This window comes from Brassica napus, chromosome C6 (genome assembly GCF_020379485.1).
Source record: "Brassica napus cultivar Da-Ae chromosome C6, Da-Ae, whole genome shotgun sequence".
Lineage (NCBI taxonomy): Eukaryota > Viridiplantae > Streptophyta > Magnoliopsida > Brassicales > Brassicaceae > Brassica > Brassica napus.
In genome coordinates, this window is record NC_063449.1 from 13263374 (window position 1) to 13272375 (window position 9002).

At 24.4% G+C, this 9002-nt stretch overlaps 1 long non-coding RNA gene across 2 annotated transcripts; it reads right to left on the reverse strand.

The window, feature by feature from the left end:
• Positions 1 to 436: 436 nt before the first annotated feature.
• LOC111207297 lies at positions 437 to 5880 on the reverse strand. Of its 2 annotated transcripts, none has more exons than XR_007325387.1 (3): positions 5736 to 5880; positions 3406 to 5623; positions 437 to 991 (listed from the first exon to the last, which is right to left on the reverse strand). It is a non-coding gene; the product is annotated as an uncharacterized LOC111207297 (long non-coding RNA). The 2 variants fall into 2 exon arrangements; XR_007325388.1 differs by lacking the exon at positions 437 to 991 and adding an exon at positions 2381 to 3293.
• Positions 5881 to 9002: the final 3122 nt, after the last annotated feature.

The following is a 9002-nucleotide window of genomic DNA, read 5'->3' on the forward strand; positions in this document are numbered from 1 at the left end:
ACAATAAAAAAATATGTAATTAGAAATAGTGTAAATATGATATATTATTTGTTTAGGAAATATCAGTTTTATCATTCATATATTAAATAAATTATTTTAGGTCAAATAAAAAAATCATTTTTTTCTTGGCTTATATATTATTTAATCTAACTGTGGCTTTCAACTTTTTCTTGTTAAATAATTTGATGAATATAAGATATGGATTATATAATGCAAATGTATTCTAGAAGTAAAATGATAAAACAATATCAAAATGTTGTGAATGGTTAAGAATAATTAGCGATTGAGTTCATGGTGGAAACAAAACAATTTTTTCTTTATATTTATACAAAATTTATATACTAATGTTTATTATAATCTTTTAGTGGGACCCTATTTGAGAAGACCCACGTCCTTATGGATTATTTTACAGTATATTATTTTATTATGTTAAACAATTGTGTTATATTTTGAATCGGTCAAGTCCGAGACAAGTGAAAATTGTTAATTTTTGTGTTAATTAATTCATTTAATATTAATTTATGTAATTTATAATATATTTTGAAGTAATATATTTTTATTTTATTTAATTTACAAAGTACTTACAACATTTAAATTTCAGTTAAACAGTCTACTGTTGTTTTATTCTCATTTTGTATAAAATTTATAAACTTCTTAAATAAATTTGAAGAAAATGAGAAAGACAACTATATATATTGATCTTTCAAAGAAATTCTAAAACATTTAGTACATAATACTAGCTGCTCCTGCTCATGTGGAATAGAAATTTCTATTTATTATCTAAATTTTGAATAATAGAAGTATGAAAATAATTGGAATATATAATTATAGAAATTCTCTTCAGAAAAATTCAACGGTCCCAGATACTACCAGATACACATCTTCTCACAGTCCGCTTTGGTGCTTCGGCAATGTGTAGTGGAACTGCAACACCAAACATTCTTTGGTGTTTTAGAGCATGTTCATTTGGGCTTTTTTTCCAGATTGGCACCTGCATAAAGTTCAAAGAATAAAACAAATTAAAAGATGATGGAGTTTATTAATATTAATTTAATGGTAATGATGATAGAGGATTGGATGGAAGTAAGCTATATATCACATACATTCATGAAGACTAGCAAGACAAATGAGAACAATACAAAATATAGCAAATTTCGACGCCGACATTGTAAACCTTCACGGTCAAAAAATGTTTTGTGTGTTTATTGTAGGGAACCTTAAGTATGAACATATACATATATATAGGTCTTTGAAGACTATTTTTAGAATTATCCAGAAAAACTGTTTTAAATTGATTGGTTATTTTTTTACTTCATATCCTAAAATATTTATGTTAAATTTTATTCAAAACTTTCAAGTTCGTTTTTGATACAGTAAGTCAGCACCTAAAAATACCGATTAATGACAACCATATATATATATAGTGTAGCTTTGAATGGTTAAATATGTGGATAAAATCAACTAGCTAGCTACCAATTTTAGCATTTACTAATTTCTCATCAATATCCTTAAATGTGAACATGTATATAAATCCGAAGAATATGAAAGTATAATTATTGGTAAATTTTATTCTCCTTATATTCTAATATATTTACGTTAAAAAGTTCCAAAATTTTCATTTAATTTTTTGATAGGATATATCACCACCTAAAAGTACCCAATAATGACAGCCATATATATATGAGTAACTTTGAAAGATTAAATATATGGCCAATTTAAATTATCAAAGAGTTAGCTACTATATATTTTTTTACTAACTTATTTTAGATGAAAAAATATAGTCTTCGATTCTTAATGGATTTATCTATACATATTTTATGAAAGTCTGGCGTATGTTGTTCGAAGTGAATTATTATTCTAGGTACTAATTTACATAACAGTTCTAATTTACCAAAAAGTATTTTTATATAGAAATAACTAAACAAATTATTTGCCAAACATAAATTTCCGCAAGAAATATATATAATAATCAAAATATTGTAAGGACTGTCACAAGAGAAAATACAATATAATAAAAATTATGTATCTAATATGAACTAACGCCTACGTAGCCATTATATTATTTATTGGTTTTCAAAATGACATATTTTATGCGAGAAATACTTAATAATAATAGTGCTATAAACCACAATTTGCCAAGATAAAACATGATCACAATGTCAGTAATATCATAAGCATTATTTAAGCCTCATCTTTAAACTCAACGAAAAAAATTTCTCATCAATGACCTTGTTCATATCAATAATATATTGTTTCCTGTAAGATGCATAAACACCCAGTTATGTATTTTCAGTTATTGTACAATAAAAAATATGTAATTAGAAATGGTGTAAATATGATATATTATTTGTTTAGCAAAAATCAGTTTTATCATTCATATATTAAATAAATTATTTTAGGTCAAATAAAAAAATCATTTTGTTTCTTGGCTTATATATTATTTAATCTAAACTTTGGCTTTCAACTTGTTCTTGTTAAATAATTTGATGAATATAAGATATGGATTATATAATGCAAATGTATTCTAGAAGTAAAATGATAAAACAATATCAAAATGTTGTGAATGGTTAAGAATAATTAGCGATTGAGTTCATGGTGGAAACAAAAAAAATGTTTTGTTTATATTTATACGAAATTTATATATTAATTTTTATTATAAAATTTTAGTGGGACCATATTTGAGAAGACCCACGTCCTTATGGATTATTTTATAGTATATTATTTTATTATTTTAAACAATTGTGTTATATTTTGAATCGGTGAAGTTCGAGACATGTGAAAATTGTAAATTTTTGTGTTAATTAATTCATTTAATATTAATTTATATAATTTATAATATATTTTGAAGTGATATATTTTTATTTTATTTAATTTACAAAGTACTTACAACATTTAAATTTCAGTTAAACAGTCTACTGTGGTTTTATTCTCATTTTGTATAAAATTTATAAACTTCTTAAATACAATTGAAGAAAGTGAGAAAGACAACTATATATATTGATCTTTCAAAGAAATTCCAAAACATTTAGTACATAATACTAGCTGCTCCTGCTCATGTGGAATAGGAATTTCTATTTATTATCTAAATTTTGAATAATAGAAGTATGAAAATAATTGAAATATATAATTATAGAAATTCTCTTCAGAAAAATTCAACGGCCCCAGATACTACCAGATACAAATTTTCTCACAATCCGCTTTGGTGATTCGGCAGTGTGTAGTGGAACTGCAACACCAAATATTCTTTGGTGTTTTAGAGCATGTAACTTTGGGCTTTTTTTCCAGATTGGCACCTGCATAAAGTTTAAAGAATAAAACAAATTAAAAGATGATGGAGTTTATTAATATTAATTTAATGGTAATGATGCTAGAGGATTGGATGGAAGTAAGCTATATATCACATACATTCATGAAGACTAGCAAGACAAATGAGAACAATACATAATATAGCAAATTTCGACGCCGATATTGTAAACCTTCACAGTAAGAAAATGTTTTGTGTGTTTATTGAAGGGAACCTTAAGTATGAACATATAAATATATATAGGTCTTTGAAGACTATTTTTAAAATTATCCAGAAAAACTGTTTTAAATTGATTGGTTATTTTTTACTTCATATCCTAAAATATTTATGTTAAATTTTATTCTAAACATTCATTTTCGTTTTTGATACAGTAAGTCAGCACCTAAAAATACCGATTAACGACAACCATATATATATATATATATAGTGTAGCTTTGAATGGTTAAATATGTGGATAAAATCAACTAGCTAGCTACCAATTTTAGCATTTACTAATTTCTCATCAATATCCTTAAATGTGAACATGTGTATATGTCCCTGAAAAATTGTCGCATGATAATCCGAAGAATATGAAAGTATAATTATTGGTAACTTTTATTCTCCTTATATTCTGATATATTTATGTTAAAAAGTTCCAAAATTTTCATTTAATTTTTTGATAGGATATATCACCACCTAAAAGTACCCAATAATGACAGCCATATATATATGAGTAACTTTGAAAGATTAAATATGTGGCCAAATTAAATTATCAAAGAGTTAGCTACTATATATTTTTTTACTACCTTATTTTAGATGAAAAAATATAGTCTTCGATTCTTAATGGATTTATCTATACATATTTTATGAGAGTCTGGCATATGTTGTTCGAAGTGAATTATTATTCTAGGTACTAATTTACATAACAGTTCTAATTTACCAAAAAGTATTTTTATATAGAAATAAATAAACAAATTATTTGCCAAACATATATTTCCGCAAGAAATATATACAATAATCAAAATATTGTAAGGACTGTCATAAGAGAAAATACAATATAATAAAAATTATGTATCTAATATGAACTAACGCCTACATAGCGATTATATTATTTATTGGATTTCAAAATGACATATTTTATGCGAGAAATACTTAATAATAATAGTGCTATAAACCACAATTTCCCAAGATAAAACATGATCACAATGTCAGTAATATCATAAGCATTATTGAAGCCTCATCTTTAAATTCAATGAAAAAAATTTCTCATCAATGACCTTTTTCATATCAATAATATATTGTTTCCTGTAAGATGCATAAACACCAAGTTATGTATTTTCAGTTATTGTACAATAAAAAAATATGTAATTAGAAATGGTGTAAATATGATATATTATTTGTTTAGGAAATATCAGTTTTATCATTCATATATTAAATAAATTATTTTAGGTCAAATAAAAAAATCATTTTTTCTTGGCTTATATATTATTTAATCTAAACTTTGGCTTTCAACTTGTTCTTGTTAAATAATTTGATGAATATAAGATATGGATTATATAATGCAAATGTATTCTAGAAGTAAAATGATAAAACAATATCAAAATGTTGTGAATGGTTAAGAATAATTAGCGATTGAGTTCATGGTGGAAACAAAACAATGTTTTCTTTATATTTATACAAAATTAATATACTAATGTTTCTTATAATCTTTTAGTGGGACCATATTTGAGAAGACCCACGTCCTTATGGATTATTTTACAGTATATTATTTTATTATGTTAAAAAATTGTGTTATATTTTGAATCGGTCAAGTCCGAGACAAGTGAAAATTGTTAATTTTTGTGTTAATTAATTCATTTAATATTAATTTATATAATTTATAATATATTTTGAAGTGATATATTTTTATTTTATTTAATTTACAAAGTACTTACAACATTTAAATTTCAGTTAAACAGTCTACTATGGTTTTATTCTCATTTTGTATAAAATTTATAAACTTCTTAAATAAAATTGAAGAAAGTGAGAAATACAACTATATATATTGATCTTTCAAAGAAATTCCAAAACATTTAGTACATAATACTAGCTGCTCCTGCTCATGTGGAATAGAAATTTCTATTTATTATCTAAATTTTGAATAATAGAAGTATGAAAATAATTGGAATATATAATTATAGAAATTCTCTTCATAAAAATTCAACGGTCCCAGATACTACCAGATACACATCTTCTCACAGTCCGCTTTGGTGCTTCGGCAATGTGTAGTGGAACTGCAACACCAAACATTCTTTGGTGTTTTAGAGCATGTTCCTTTGGGCTTTTTTTCCAGATTGGCACCTGCATAAAGTTCAAAGAATAAAAAAAATTAAAAGATGATGGAGTTTATTAATATTAATTTAATGGTAATGATGCTAGAGGACTGGATGGAAGTAAGCTATATATCACATACATTCATGAAGACTAGCAAAACAAATGAGAACAATACAAAATATAGCAAATTTCGACGCCGACATTGTAAACCTTCACGGTAAAAAAATGTTTTGTATGTTTATTGTAGGGAACCTTAAGTATGAACATATACATATATATAGGTCTTTGAAGACTATTTTTAGAATTATCCAGAAAAACTGTTTTAAATTGATTGGTTATTTTTTTACTTCATATCCTAAAATATTTATGTTAAATTTTATTCAAAACTTTCAAGTTCGTTTTTGATACAGTAAGTCATCACCTAAAAATACCGATTAATGACAACCATATATATATATATATAGTGTAGCTTTGAATGGTTAAATATGTGGATAAAATCAACTAGCTAGCTACCAATTTTAGCATTTACTAATTTCTCATCAATATCCTTAAATGTGAACATGTATATATGTCCCTGAAAAATTGTTGCATGATAATCCGAAGAATATGAAAGTATAATTATTGGTAACTTTTATTCTCCTTATATTCTAATATATTTATGTTAAAAAGTTCCAAAATTTTCATTTAATTTTTTGATAGGATATATCACCACCTAAAAGTACCCAATAATGACAGCCATATATATATGAGTAACTTTGAAAGATTAAATATATGGCCAATTTAAATTATCAAAGAGTTAGCTACTATATATTTTTTTACTAACTTATTTTAGATGAAAAAATATAGTCTTTGATTCTTAATGGATTTATCTATACATATTTTATGAAAGTCTAGCATATGTTGTTCGAAGTGAATTATTATTCTAGGTACTAATTTACATAACAGTTCTAATTTACCAAAAAGTATTTTTATATAGAAATAAATAAACAAATTATTTGCCAAACATAGATTTCCGCAAGAAATATATATAATAATCAAAATATTGTAAGGACTGTCATAAGAGAAAATACAATATAATAAAAATTATGTATCTAATATGAACTAACGCCTACGTAGCCATTATATTATTTATTGGTTTTCAAAATGACATATTTTATGCGAGAAATACTTAATAATAATAGTGCTATAAACCACAATTTGCCAAGATAAAACATGATCACAATGTCACTAATATCATAAGCATTATTTAAGCCTCATCTTTAAATTCAACGAAAAAAATTTCTCATCAATGACCTTGTTCATATCAATAATATATTGTTTCCTGTAAGATGCATAAACACCAAGTTATGTATTTTCAGTTATTGTACAATAAAAAATATGTAATTAGAAATGGTGTAAATATGATATATTATTTGTTTAGCAAAAATCAGTTTTATCATTCATATATTAAATAAATTATTTTAGGTCAAATAAAAAAATCATTTTGTTTCTTGGCTTATATAGTATTTAATCTAAACTTTGGCTTTCAACTTGTTCTCGTTAAATAATTTGATGAATATAAGATATGGATTATATAATGCAAATGTATTCTAGAAGTAAAATGATAAAACAATATCAAAATGTTGTGAATGGTTAAGAATAATTAGTGATTGAGTTCATGGTGGAAACAAAACAATGTTTTGTTTATATTTATATGAAATTTATATATTAATGTTTATTATAAAATTTTAGTGGGACCATATTTGAGAAGACCCACGTCGTTATGGATTATTTTACAGTATATTATTTTATTATCTTAAACAATTGTGTTATATTTTGAATCGGTCAAGTCCGAGACATGTGAAAATTGTAAATTTTTGTGTTAATTAATTAATTAAGTATTTATTTATATAATTTATAATATATTTTGAAGTGATATATTTTTATTTTATTTAATTTACAAAGTACTTACAACATTTAAATTTCAGTTAAACAGTCTACTGTGGTTTTATTCTCATTTTGTATAAAATTTATAAACTTCTTAAATACAATTGAAGAAAGTGAGAAAGACAACTATATATATTGATCTTTCAAAGAAATTCCAAAACATTAAGTACATAATACTAGCTGCTCCTGCTCATGTGGAATAGGAATTTCTATTTATTATCTAAATTTTGAATAATAGAAGTATGAAAATAATTGAAATATATAATTATAGAAATTCTCTTCAGAAAAATTCAACGGCCCCAGATACTACCAGATACAAATTTTCTCACAATCCGCTTTGGTGCTTCAGTAGTGTGTAGTGGAACTGCAACACCAAACATTCTTTGGTGTTTTAGAGCATGTTCCTTTCCAGATTAGCACCTGCATAAAATTTAAAGAATAAAACAAATTAAAAGATGATGGAGTATATTAATATTAAATTAATGGTAATGATGCTAGAGGATTAGATGGAACGTAAGCTATATATGATATACGTTCATGAAGACTAGCAAGACAAATGAGAACAATACAAAATATAGCAAATTTCGATGCCGACATTGTAAACCTTCACAGTAAAAAATTCTTTGTGTGTTTATTGTAGGAAACCTTAAGTACAAAGAATATTTTTAGAATTATCCAGAAAAACTGTTTTAAATTGATTGGTTAGTTTTTTTTCTTTATATCCTATAATATTTATGTTAAATTTTATTCAAAACATTCATTTTTCGTTTTTGATAAAGTAAGTCAGCGACTAAAAATACCTATTAATGACAACCATATATATATATATAACGTTGAATAATTAAATATGTGGATAAAATCAACTAGCAATAGAGTAGCAACCAATTTTAGCATTTACTAATTTCTTATCAATATCCTTAAATGTGAACATGTATATATGTCCCTGGAAAATTGTTGCATGATAATCCGAAGAATGTGAAAGTATAATTATTGGTAACTTTTATTCTCCTTATATTCTAATATATTTATGTTAAAAAGTTCCAAAATTTTCATTTAATTTTTTGATAGGATATATCACCACCTAAAAGTACCCAATAATGACAGCCATATATATATGGGTAACTTTGAAAGATTAAATATGTGGCCAAATTAAATTATCAAAGAGTTGGTTACTATATTTGTTTTTCTAATTTATTTTAGATGGAAAATATAGTCTTCGATTCTTAATGGATTTATCTATATATATATTATGATAGTCGGGCATATGTTGATTGAAGTGAAATATTATTGTAGGTACTAATTTACGTATCAGTTCTAGTTTACCAAAAAATATTATTGTAGAGAAATGAATAAAGAAAAATAAGTTTTTTATTATTTTCCAAACATAGATTTCCGTAAGAAAATATATAATAATCAAAATATTGTAAGGACTATCATAAGAGAAAATACAATATAATAAAAAATTATGTATCTAATATGA